Raw genomic sequence first — 14,212 nt, 5'->3', positions numbered from 1 at the left:
TGTGAAAGCCTCGATCTTCAGCCGCGACAGGCCTCGAGATAAAGGGGTTTTAATCAGAGAAAGGAATGTCTGCGCAGCCAATGGCGTCCCCCGCCCGCCCCCGCTCCCCCCGAGCAGGCCGAGGAGTGAGGAATCTGCACTTGTTGTTCCTTCCGCCGAGTCCTCCGTTTTTCTGCAATTTCTTTTGCAACAGTGTTTTTCTTTTCATTTTTTTTTTGTTTTTTTGCTCGGGCGGTTTGCAACAACATGACACGCGAGGCTGAGAGCATCTCTGCAAGCTCCTGCACCCCCCACCTCCTGGATGGGTTTCTGGTGAGGACAATGGAGGTCTGTCTTGTCCCTCAAACACTCCCCCACCCTCCTAAAATAAAAAAAAGCATCGAATAGGCTCCTAGAAACAAAGACAGCAGCGGTGGAAGAGATTGCAGGCGGGATGAACCAAGCAAGCACATTAGAGGTGGGGGGCAACCCAGCACATTAATGGTGAAAGCCGAGCCGGGCACCTGTCTTGTCTCTAGAGGCCGTGACATAACATAAACATAACATAAATCGAGCTATTAACATATCTGGCATGAAAATCGTGCAACAAACGTCATGTAAAAATATTGTAAAACTCGTCAACAATTTTTAAAAAGTGTATTTCTTTTCACCTGCGGAGATCTCTCACTTTAGCACATTGGGCTGTATCACTACAATCAGTGGCATTTATTAGAAGTGATCATTTCTAAACAAGAAACATTCACGCCCCTTGACTCCCGCAAAAGGTCTGATGATAGCGCCATTGGTGAGCCGAGAGGCCTGTAATTTGTCAGGCGCTCCCTGTCCGTGATCTCTAAGTTATTGTTATACACAGAATAACATTATAGTCTGTTAAAGCGCGTACATTAGTCTCAGGTGTTTGTGCAGCGCACATCATGAAGCGGTGCATTGACCTTAAGGATCCCCAGTGATGCTCTGTGGTTCGGTGAGATCAGACCTCTCATCAGTTCTTACCCCTGAGAATGGGGACCTCTGGACATACCTTCGTGTCAGATTTTATGACAGAAATGAGGGATATGCTCCCGGTTCTCTTGGTATTGGAGTTTGTTAGCTCCGCCTTGGGTGACCCAGGTCTGGATTCGCCGCCTCTCCAGTAGATAGGTGCTTGGGCTTACATGTGGGGAACACAAACCACTCTCACGGGTACAAAGAGATGATCTGGAAGGCCACCGATATTAAAACCCAAACGCGAGTTGTGTAGGTAGTGTTTCTTCTGTGTCATCTACTTGACCCTGAGAAGGCGGGGTTCACCCCTGAAGGACTGAGCGCTGAATCTATTATGGCTCCTCCCCAGATCCTTACATTTTAGCACATTGGATATTGGAGACCTGAGAAGGAACCCTCCAGATGATGGGAGAGGGTTTTTACTCCGACCCTTCACTGAATTCTGGTTGCCTTACTCCTGTGTACTGAACCTGACACCTCCCTTCCTTACAGAGCAGTCAAACTTTGACTTAGGTTACAGGCCTCAGAGTAGGAGCTCAAAACACCTACCCAAGGCGCCTAGAATCTTAGAGTTACACACTTAGTTAATGACTTCCCAAGCAGCGTTGTGCTTGTATGTCGGAGGAAGGGGAGAGTTGTCACAAGGGAATGCAGATGGACACTATCTCGCCAGAAGGTAAAGAATTGACCTAATCAGAAGTAGTCGCTGGCATTTCTGATTCAGATTGTGGGGGCTGTGGGATCGGAAGTCCCCCACGCCGTAACCCAGTGCTGCCCTGATTTCAACCTTTCAGCTGGAACTTCTCAGGAGACTCTGTTGTGAGTCTCCTTATAAATGCTTCATAGGGGCTTCGATGTAGCTACCCGCAAAGTCCTCAACATTACTATGGATGGAGGTGCATGTCAAAAACCCCTCTTTCCAAGAACACTTTTGATTGTTGACCGGCTCACAATTTTTCCTCTAGATATTGCCTTCTTCTCAGTGCTTAAAAGCAGCCCTTAATTTTACTGAGGAATTAAACTGTTAAATTTTATCGAACAAACATTTTAGAGGACTTTATACCAAATGCCCTCAATAGCCAAAGCATTTGACCATGCGGCCTGAGAGAAGGTGGGTTCATACGTTGAGGCATAAAAAGTGAGGGCGGACTACAACTGTTTACATCTCTCGTGGTATCTCATCTGGAATGGAGTTCTCCAGGTCTGGGCCACCACCCCAGGAGCTCTGAGGACTTTACTGACAGTTATAAATGTCCTCTCGCCCCAAAAGAGACAACTAGAAAATCCTTTAAATCAGGGTGTCCAAGGAAGGACCAGTGGACCCGGGTCCATTTCAGATTTTCAGGATTATAATTGAGTTTCTAAAGGAGTTCCCTTTAGATTTACCTTATAAAAATCGAATTTATGTCTAATTCATGACTCTCTGGCATGGATGAGGTCCTCTAGCCCTGAGTTGAACACACCCCTGCTTTGAGCCACTGTCCTTTGAAGAAAGACTCCAGAACAAGGGCAAACTGGGCAGAAATGGAAGAGATTCCCACTCCAGAAGATAAGAAGCATGGGGCAGGGTGCGAGCATGTTCCTGCAGAAACCTTCCCAGAGCTGCTGAGATGAGACTTCATGGAGACGAGGCTGCGTGGGAGGTCTGCGACTAACTTTAGAAAATATTTTTTTTTCATAAACAGAACAGCGGATACATGGAAGAGGCTTCCAGTTAAAAGGGGTGGAACAAGCTCAAAGTAGTAATTGAATTCACAAAGGACTGGGAGAGACAAGTGAGTAGTAGTACTGAGAAATCAAGGGTAAAGCTGGAGGCCATGTGTGGTGTCAAGGTTTTATTTTATACTGAAAGAGTACCTTTCCAGTACAAAATACTATGCTTAGATATAAACACTTTGTATGTGTGCTGTACAGTGGTGGACACACGTAAAGTTGGATAAGCTTTGAGAGGAGAACATTTTTCTCAAACTTTACACCTGCATCGAGGAGATGTTAATTTGTTATACAAAGTACTTTTCTACCTTTTTTTAGTAGACAGAGCGTGGGGTCAAAATCCCCGGGTGGTTGCATGGTAACACCCCCTTGACGCAATGTTGCACTACATGCTAATTTGCATCACTTTAGGGCTACTTTCCGAAGCTAATTGGGATTTGTAATGGAAAGTAAATCCTAAAACAACACTTTGCACAAGTTTGCAGCACTTTTGTGATGCACAACATGTGCAAAGTGTTAATAAATCTGACCCATATCTATAACAATTCAACATTACAACTGCAACACCTCACAATACTAACACGCTAATGCTACGCTCTGAACCGTCTATCTTCATGGTAACTTTATTGAACAGGCTATCTGAGTGCACCTATAGAAACTGATGTATATGTTATCGGAAGTCTTAAATCAAAGCAGCCAGATTGACTTTCAATCTCAGTCCACCCGATCGCAGACGTTGAGTAGGTGAACGAAAAACACACATTGTGGCAATAAGGAAGAAGAGAAACATGGTAAAACTGTCGCAAAAGGAGAAACTATGAAAGTGAGAGAGTCTGGTGGTGGATTAGGGAGGCAAGAGGTGCAATCAAGATGATGCAGCCTTGGTATACGGCATGCCGACGTCTGGTAGTGCCGTCCGTGGGCTTCTGAGCAAAGCTTTGGGCTCCTGTACTTATTCTTTTACAAATTAAGCACTGACCCGATCCTTACTAACCTACTGCATTGCTCAGCGTCACTCTACAGTTTGCATTAGCGACCTCCAGATGCCACACCTAGGCATTCGTAGGAAACAGAGGAACTCTGGCTCTAATGAGAGCAGAAGTAGCAAACTATAGTAACAGGCATTAATCGGTGGTAACCACTAATACCAAAACATTGAAGGGACGATGGTGAGGCAAACAAGTTTAACTTAAGCCAGATATATATTTTTTAAATCACAGATTATTCTGTAATCCAAGAGGCCATTTAACATCAAGAAACTACATTGGTAGTTGGTTCACTGGTACATTAGTATACGTTCTCATGGTTGAAACGTTCTCCTTTGCTGGGCACTCCTGTGTCACACACTTGTCATACACTACACAATTGGGATAGAACTGGTGGTCCACAGGCCAAGGGAACAGACTACTATAAGAGAGGAATTTTTATTTGATGACTCCAACTCTCTGGAAGGAGACTGGCTCCATCTATCCTGACCTTCAGGTGAGAACTCAACACTATCCGGCCTCCGAACCCCTCTCATTCGCCTCCATGCCAGAGCCCTTCCCCCCCTAAACTGTCTCTCAAGGTGTAGCAGAAAACTGCAATGTTTGCCAATGTACTATGTACTTTGTCAACTTGCAAACATCTGTCTGTGCTACCACCAGTTGTACATTTGTCCTGGATCCTTGCTATTCTTGTCTTCTGAGTAATTTTTTTTTCTGGGAGTGGATCACCCAATCTGGGTTCCTAAAACTTCAATGCTTTTGGTTAATTTGAATGTTCTACCTGTGCGCTAGCTTTACGCTTGATTTTGTACCACACCTGACCTTTTTCGGTTTGGCATAGGCTTTTGGTGCTAATTACCACTGTCTGACAAACCTTGAATGTAGAAGATTTCCACTTAGGTAACTCTTGTTTCCCCCTCTTCAAAGGGGATTGTATATTGTTTTCACATGTATAGATGCTCTATACCTAACTCGAGATATTAGCACATTGGTGATATTTATATATATATATACAAGGTACGTATATGTGGTGTTAAGAATATTAAATCTATACCTCCCTCTGTGCGCCTATCTCTCTAGCATTTTTGTCCTCTATATTTTGGAAATGATATCCTGGCCCATCGATATTTTGGCTTTGAAATTCCCCACCACAATCTATCTCTCCAGAATGAAGTAAGAACCTTTCCACCACAAGTCCACAGGTTCACCTTTTCTAGAACATGTGACACCTGGGCAGATCCTGTGGGGACAGTGAGGTGTCAGATGTATACTTTGTGAATCTATCATTGCTGGATACTGTTGTCGCGTGTCTCAATGTGACCTCCTATTTGTGATCTGATCGTTCCCTTTTCAGGTTGGCCCAGCACAGTGTCTTTAGGTGGCTCTGATCTACAAATATAGTTGCTCGCATTACCTTATACAATTGGGTAATACAGTTTTGGTATAACACATTGTGAGTGGTGCTTTACCCACTGCATAAGTAGGCAGTCCTGGTTGACTTGCACCCCAAAGTCAACTGGGCACGTTTTTGTCCTAGCTGAGTTCCACAGAGACAAGTATCTAATTGTTAGTGAGCAAATTCTCCACATATGTCATGCTTACCAACACCTAGGCCACCCCATTTTTCCCTCTATTTTTTAATATCTGCAAATCGGGGCAGGCTCCGCAGAGGCGGTTCAGGTGCCTACTGCTCCTTCGTTTTATCTCTGGTGCTATACCTGCTCCAGGACTGCTTGGACACCCACAATATCTTAGATAAGTGGTTCCCAACCTGCAGTCTAGGGACCCCTGAGGGTCCGTAAAGCCTCCTAAGGGTGTCCGCGACTCCTTAGAAAATTAAATAATATTAACCGATAAATAAAGAGTGTACAAATAAAGTGGCTAAATGTATAATTGGAAATTTTAAAGCGTACTGTAAAGGCCAGGGAGTTTGCAGTTAGAGGCTAAAAATGTAATTAGTATCCTCAGATTGATTTGTGGGAGTAGTGCGTAAGCATCAAACCAAATATAGTGTGGACGGTGTGTGGCTGCAATTTAATGTAGAAAAGCTCCAACCTCCCTATTAAAATTAAGATTATTATTTGTTTGCAAATAAATAAAATGTATCATCATTTGTGTATGTGTTTGATGAATGTTTTTTTCAGTATTTATGCGTATTGTTTTTTGGTTCAAATCATTGACAATGTGTAGGCCAGTGTCCCCGACTTCCACTTATGACTCATTGAGGGGTCCCCAGATTCCAATAATGATTTAGTGGGGGGACCCTGGTTCCAGTAATGATAAAATGGGGGTCCACAGAAGTCAAAATGTTGAGATCCACTGCCCTAAGTTGAGCAGGACTTGGCTACTTGCCATTCATCACCACCTCTGGGATAGAATCCCTGCCTATGGAGCTGTGTATGACCCTTTATCGTGTAGCCATCGAGTCGTCATTGTAGCTGTGTCGATAGATAATATGGCTCGACGTCTGGCACCTTGAGCCCGCCGTCTGTGACTGGAGAGTCAATATGTTAAAGATGACCTTTCCCCTCCCCCACAGGTACCAATTCAATCTGAAAAGATGGGCTGAGAAATGATTATGAGCAATTGTCCAAAAAGTACAATCATTTAGTCAATATTAGCATCTTAGCGAAAGCTATCATTTTCCATCACTGAGGTCGATAAGTGCTTCCAAGTCAATATTGAGCTGCGAATCGCACGGAAAGCTTTGTTGATATTATCCTCCTCTTGATGGTAAATTTGCGCGCCCAGATACTTCTTATTTCAGGTCCGTGCCCCCAAGTGAGGCAGTATTGAGAGCCCACAAACACACAAAGAGAACATGCTCTGTTGACCATTAGCCCCAACACCATTCCAAACTGTAATACAGCAGCAACTCTTCTGAAAGTAGCAAAAAGTGGACTTCTGCATTCAGGTGTGTCTCATGCAAGTTAATATCCTGCCTCCTGTGGCTCGTTAGTGGTTCCATGGCCAGCACAAACAGCATGGGCAATGAGAGCAACCCTGTTGTGTGCCTTCATCTGAAGCCTTGATACAAATATAGCCCTTCCTGCCCTAAAACTCACCGCGGGATCAGTATATAATAAGTGAATGCTTGCCATGAATTCCCCTCCAAATCCCGTGCACTGTAAATCTTGGAACAAATAATTCCACCCCAACATGTCAAAGGCCTTCTCAATGTCCAAGTCACTGTTGCACCTGGTCAGCCGCGGCTCCTCCACAATGGCTGAGAAGCGGCGTCCCACTGGCTCAGAGCCAGCAGCCATAAAATATAACAATATTTTAATATTGTTTTATTTTTCAGTTGCTCGCTTAGCCAGCGTGTGCGGGGAGGGGCGGGGCTGGGCCAGGGAGGGAGGGAGGAGGAGTGGAGTGCACTTAAGTGTGCATGTCTGTTTGGCCGGCCGTGTTAGGCTGGCCAAACAGACATGCACACTTAGGTTTCATCAACCTGGCTGTACTTGACAGCTAGGTTGGAGAAACAGCACAAACTCACTGTGCGCCTGAGCAAGTGAAACCAGCCTGCTCAGGCCTATCCCCATGCTGCTCTAATTCTTGGTAATAGTATGAGAGCAGCCTGGGATTGCACAGGATGTCTATGAAGCTGCTGGTATCAGGAAGAAGAACACGAGGCAGCCGGCAGAACCAGGTAAGTTTTTTAATTTTATTATTAAACACCACCCCACACCCCGTGTGTCCCCCCTCGCGATTCCCCGTACCCCTTCCACCACCCCACTACTATGAAATTGCATTGGCCGCCACTGCACCTGATACCTCCATGGGCACCTTACCCAAGATATGAAATAATCTACAGATGTTAGGGGAGCTGTTCCTACACAGAAGAAAAACAGTTTGTTCCAGATACACTAGTGAAGTTAAGATCACCATCAATTTCAGGGCTAAACTTTACCCAAAAATTTGATACACTGGGTAAGCAATCAGGGTGGGCTGCATGATTTTACGTCCATTGGGTCACAGTGGAGTTTAAGTAACACCACAATGCCAGTCTTCCTGGTGGTATATGGCAATGTGTCTCTGTCTTTACCCCAGACACGTTTCAAACAATTTACGGACCAGAATTTCTACTAAAGTTACATAAAACACAGTGCAAAAACGGCCACTACTTGGGGCTTTGCAGTAGCCAACGGTTTCATAGCTCCTCCTACTGCCTCTATGGCGAGTGGCGCATCGACTGCCCCCCTCATGTCTGGGGAGAGGGTGCATACTCTGGTTGTCGTGACATAATGGCCCTGAATGGCGCGATTCATAGTGTGTGATTGAAAATACAGACAAGCATAATAGCCAGTAAAAGCAGTGTTGAATTCCAGTTGCAAAGTCACCCATGTCCCGCATTCCAGACTCAGGGGCATATTTGTGACAGGGCTTATGCCGCTGTTGGGTCACTTTGCAGCGGAGGTGCAAACCTTTCAACCATATCTTTGCATAGCTCTCAATGGCCTGACAGATATAAGGCAAGACTACGCCAACTCCTGTGTTGCCTTACTCTGCGTTAGGGAGGCACGGGCATCGCAGTGTGTTTTCTCATGCAGTTCCAATGGATTTTGACGCATCCCCAGATTTACAAGGCCATATACACCTGGGGATGCGCCAAAACCTTACGCCTCACAAGGGGATGCGCAACGTGGAGAAATATCTTTGTTTCTCTACGTTTTTTTTCTTTCTGTGTTTGCTGCATTCTGCAGCTCACACATAAAGACGGAAGAGCCTCCCAGGATTGTTTTTGTGCAGGGAGTCAGCATAGGGAGAAAGGACAGGATTGCGCCATATGCCCTAGCTATGGCGCATTCTTGCCCTTTCACTTTGACGCAGGGCAGTGCAGGTGACTTGCTGCCCTGTGCCAAATCCCCATAAACCTGGGCCTCAGTGTACCTTCTGGAGGGTGGGTGTATCCATTGGAGCCAATCTGGCTGGCAAGTGCCCAGCCTTGCCAAATTCGGAGTGTGGCATAGTAGTCAAGAACCCTAAGTCTGCCTCACGGATGTGTATGTTGTTTCCTCTTCTCCCTTGGACCAGCCACCAGCTCAGGGCCAGTCACAACTTTCCTCTCGTGACAATCTCATTTGATCTGCTAATGCCTTTCTTTAGCTCCCTTCACAGCCAGTATTTTCAGGACATCGCCATGTTTACTTCCCCTGGCATTTACAAATATGATGACTTGCTTATTTTAGCATTTAAGATAAAGAGAAATAAACTGATGAGCCCAGTCTTCGACATTTCTTGTAAAAATTATTGTTTTCAAATTGGTTATTCCAAGTAGTTCAGTTGAAAACACTCAGACTACAGCTCCCAGAATGCATTAGCAGGTGAAGGAAATTCAGACCTGGACAATAATGTCATTGATGCCATGGATTCAATGGGTGCACGTGTTTGCCAGGTCTGGTGGTTCAGTGGACTAAGTCAGCAACGCTTGAGATCTGTGTTGCCTGCATGATCACCGATTCTAACCACATATATTCCAGTCATTCTTCTGAGTTTCATAAAATCAGTACCTATGAGTAACAATAAACGTCTGTTATTAAGCTGCAGCAAGGGGTGAATGTGTACTTTACTAACCTAAATGCTAAGATCTCTATTCTGCTAAAGTGCATTTTTTCCCCAATGTATTTAGTTGCAAGTGACCCCAGGATAAGGTGTGATGCCTTCAGTAAGACCAGTTCTTTTGCCAATCACGCAGTGTGCTGCAACCCTCGCTGACCCTTGACATGTGTGACACTTTCACCCAGTTCTGGCTTCTTAGTCAATGGACCTTTGCAAGCTCCGATTTTGAAGCCCACAATTCAGAATGGTAACAGCAAATCTACAAGTCCTAGAATGCACCTTCTATTGGCTAAAAAAGCAAAGGCTTACTTTTTAACACTGCCTAAAACCTGCTGCTGCTATCTGTAGCTTGTGTGATGATGAATGTGTTTTAATGTTTTAACAGAACGATAAATGAAGAAAGAGATTGGTAGAGGGGTAAAAGGAAGGGCCAGCTTAGCACTACACAGCTGGGAAGCTTTATTTGGAGGCGGAGCTTCACCTCTGTGCTTCATGCTGCATTCCCATAGGTGGTGTTATTTGGAGGCGGAGCTTCACCTCGTCTGCTTCATGCTGCATTCCCATAGGTGGTGATATTTGGAGGCGGAGCTTCACCTCTGTGCTTCATGCTGCATTCCCATAGGTGGTGTTATTTGGAGGCGGAGCTTCACCTCGTCTGCTTCATGCTGCATTCCCATAGGTGGTGTTATTTGGAGGCGGAGCTTCACCTCGTCTGCTTCATGCTGCATTCCCATAGGTGGTGATATTTGGAGGCGGAGCTTCACCTCTGTGCTTCATGCTGCATTCCCATAGGTGCTGTATCCTAAAGATGAATATTCCTGCATCAGCATCTTCAGAAATGATGCTTATCTTGCTTGTAAGGGAAGGGAACAACAGAAACCTCCTCGTCCATTCAAGGGACAACAATGGACTTTCATGAATTATTCAAGTGTCGTGAGTATGGAAAACAAGTGCGCCCTGTGTGTGTTACATTCCAAAAATAAGGTTTTAGCCACTACAACAATCTTCATTTACATGAAGCAAAACATGGTAATTTCACATTTTGTTTCGAGGGTGCTAGACAGAAGTGCTGGTAGTGCAGTGATGTACACATAGTTTGAGGACTTGAAAGAGAAAACAAACTAAGAAGAAAAAAAACAGGAACCCCAGCTGAGTGTTTACTCCACAGACGTGTGGGCTGGGGCAGCTCTGACTGCACCTGGTACCTGCTGAATCAGCACTGACGTCACCTGGTACCTACTGAATCAGTTCTAACATTACGTGGCACCTGCTACATCAGCTCTGACGTCACCTGGTACCTACTGAATCAGTTCTAACATTATGTGGCACTTGCTGAATCAGCTCTGACGTCACCTGGTACCTACTGAATCAGTTCTAACATTACGTGGCACTTGCTGAATCAGCTCTGAAGTCACCTGGTGCCTGCTGAATCATCTCTGAGGTCACTTGGAACCTGCTGAATTAGCTCTGACGCCACCTTGTACCTGCTGAATAAGCTCTGACGCCACCTTGTACCTGCTGAATCATCTCTGAGGTCACTTGGAACCTGCTGAATCAGCTCTGACACCACCTTGTACTTGCTGAATCATCTCTGAGGTCACTTGGAACCTGCTGAATTAGCTCTGACGCCACCTTGTACTTGCTGAATCATCTGAGGTCACTTGAAACCTGCTGAATTAGCTCTGACGCCACCTTGAACCTGCTGAATAAGCTCTGACGCCACCTTGTACCTGCTAAATCATCTCTGAGGTCACTTGGAACCTGCTGAATCAGCTCTGACGCCACCTTGTACTTGCTGAATCATCTCTGAGGTCACTTGGAACCTGCTGAATTAGCTCTGACGTCACTTATTGCGTGCCGAATAACTTCTTAAAATGCTGCTGCTGACAATAATAGCAATAACGAGCTATAATAATAATAACAATAATAATAATACTTATTATTATTTTTAAGATTCTTATTATTAGCAGCAGCATCATTAGTAACATAACTTCATTATTAGCACCATAATTATTAGATCATTGTTCTTTATGTTATTGTTGTCATTATTATATACTATTACTAACTGTACCATTATAATTATTATTATTATTTATCATTATTGATGATGGTGTTATTAGTATTATTTGTAAAAATACTTAGAGATCAATCTTTTCCTCATCCAACAAGTTCATTAAAAGAAGCTGAATTTGTAGCTGTCCTGGTGGCAGGCATTCTGCATGACCTTTAACCCTTTCCACAAATGTTGCCATGTAGAGGCTAGAAGCCAGCCCAACCCCCTGGTGCTCCTGCACCCACCAACTGAGAGACTGGACCTAACCAGGCTATCGCTTGCACCAGAAGCATCGACTGAAAGACTGGTCGCTAACCAGACTTTCGCTTGAACCAGGAGCTTCGACTGAAAGAATGGACGCTAACCAGACCGTTGCTTGCACCAGAAGCATTGACTAAAAGATTGGACGCTAACCAGGCTATCCCTTGCACCAGAAGCATCGACTGATAGACTGGACGCTAACCAGACTGTCTCTTGCACCAGGGGCATTGACTAAAAGCCTGGATGCTAACCAGACCATCTCTTGCACCAGGAACGTTGACTAAAAGACTGGATGCTAACCAGACCGACGCTTGCACTAGAAGCATCGACTGAAAAACTGGACGCTAACCAGACCGTCTCTTGCACCAGGAGCATTGATTAAACGACTGGATGCTAACCAGAACGTCGCTTGCACCAAAAGCATGGACTAAAAGAATGGATGCTACCCATACCACCGTTTGCAACAGAAACATCGAGTAAAAGTCTGGACGCTAACCAGACTGTCGCTTGCGCAGTCAGAGTGTTCACACATAATTCCTGGGGTAACCCACCACAGGGAAGTATTTGAATTATACTGTGCTTTTGAAAATTAAAGGTAATGAAAGTCTAAAGTCATAATTGGACATTCAAATTATTTAGTGCAATGTGTGCATTACTGGTGCATGACTCTCTAACCCGAGGTTATTTTCCAGGAGTAAGTCTGGGCTTGCTTCCCCCAGGAGTTTGTGGCATTTCAGTGAGCCGCAGTGCCTGGTCACTGAGGCTGCTGGGGCTCTGGCTGTACTTGTTACAAGGGTTGTCTAGTTTCTCTTGTCAATGGGCCCTGGACACACCCTGACACCTGGGTGTTCGAGCAGCTTGTCTACAGATGCTCTCCCTACTGATTCTTAGCATTTAAAAACAAGCATTTGCAATGCAATGGGTCTCGCATTTGCTCAACTTAGGGCTATTAGTATTGTAAAGTCCTAACTGGACTTTTATTGCCACATAAAATGAAAAGTAATACATTTTAACATAAGCATGCCTATTTAAGGCACCACACCACGAGCGTGAAGGAGCACACAAAATGAAATAGAAGTCCGCTCGCACTCAAACGTATCGGCAAATGTGCAGCGAGATCGTGCTTCGTAGGAAATAGAAAAAGTAGTCCAGAAACCATGCCAAAAACATGGAGCCTCGTATGTTTTCAGTAATTGGCCAGTGCGCTTGAGGAGGGCTAAACACCGGAAAAGGCATGACGTATGCATGCCTTTCACTAATGAAATCAAGTGAATTTTGACAGGCAAACCCACAAACCAGCCAAACTGATGGGCGTGCAGTGGGTGTGGTTAAAAACCCCCAGAGAGATTACAGCAGGCTAGAGCACTTGCGCACCCAATCCTAATAAAAGAAAAAACTGTATCCTCATACTTTAATACCACCTGCCAAGAGATGCAAGTGTAAAACAACCAGAAACCACAGAGTGCAAACACACACTACAACATGCTCCCAACTGTTTAGCACTATAAACCCTGGTGATGGAAGGTCACACACTGGGACAAGATTTGTAGGACTTGTCTAGTTGCAACCTTCTCAGATAGCTCTAAGGCCTGTCTCTCCCAAGCGTGCCCGTAGATACACAGGTCCCTGTAGCGTTGTAATAGTAGGGAGATGGCTGAGTTGTCACAATCGGTTTCAACCAAAAAATAGTGAATTCAATAAGCAGACACTTTGCAATTATAAGTTTTATATTTTTATAGTCTTTTAAACACTATAATATCACTATGGAATGCTGCCAATTTAATCAAAATCCTTTGGCAAAAATGTGGTCCTACCTCCTAAAGATTTAATATGACAGATGTGTGGGTTTTAAGCATTAAACCAACAATTTTTGTATATTTGAGGCTGCATTACAAGGTTCCCGGTGTGTTCCATGGAATGACTGCCATGGAGTTAACAATACAGAGAACATCGAGATCTCTAGGGACAGAGTCAGCAGCACTTACATCTGCCACTTTAGGGGTCCCGTTAGAGCAATTACTGGGGAATCACTCATCCTGGTACCAATTCCCTACATTAATCCCTCACTTTTCCTACACCTTCCACCTGAAGTCCTGATTTTAGGAGGTGGAGTCTTAGAATAAAACACACAGATCTGCAAAGTTACTGCAGAATTTGTAATCCTGGTTTGTCCAGTAACTCCTGTCACTGGGGGATTTGGGATTTACAGGAACTTTGTAATGAGGCCCTTAATAGTCCCCACTATTTTTGTATTTACCAGTCTTTTCTTCATTTCATCATATAGTTCTATAACAATCTCTATTCTCTCTTTTCCATCACTCCCTCTGCAGATCCATACTCCCTCAAAGACCTCACTCCTCCTCTGTGATCATCAGTTGGAGGAAGACTGCAGACATTTTCTGCTGGAGGCCCCCCCCGCGCCACATGGTCCCCTTTTGCGTTCAGGGGAGGCTTAGTTGTTGTTGGACCCCCGCAGCGGCTGTAAGGAGCATGGGCAAGAAGGAAGCCTCATTGGAGGCCCCCCGCTCCATCGGGTCCCCCATCTTTAGGCTGTGTGACTTGCAGGTGAGGCAGTAGGCTCGTTGGAGGTCCCCCCGCGCTGCTGGGCTCCCTCCTCACATTTTTGGCTCGCGGGCGGGGTGGCGACCTTGCCGGA

The 14,212-nt window shown here is 45.0% G+C and overlaps 1 protein-coding gene across 4 annotated transcripts in view; it reads left to right on the top strand.

Moving 5' to 3' along the window:
- Positions 1-14,212, top strand: part of ILDR2 (immunoglobulin like domain containing receptor 2) — a 742,290-nt gene that overhangs the window by 72,200 nt on the left and 655,878 nt on the right. The window lies entirely within an intron of this gene.

The sequence above is a fragment of the Pleurodeles waltl genome, chromosome 8 (assembly GCF_031143425.1).
Source record: "Pleurodeles waltl isolate 20211129_DDA chromosome 8, aPleWal1.hap1.20221129, whole genome shotgun sequence".
NCBI classification, from domain to species: Eukaryota; Metazoa; Chordata; class Amphibia; order Caudata; family Salamandridae; genus Pleurodeles; species Pleurodeles waltl.
Note: the sequence above shows the minus strand (reverse complement) of the source record. Positions and strands in the feature narration are given on the sequence as shown.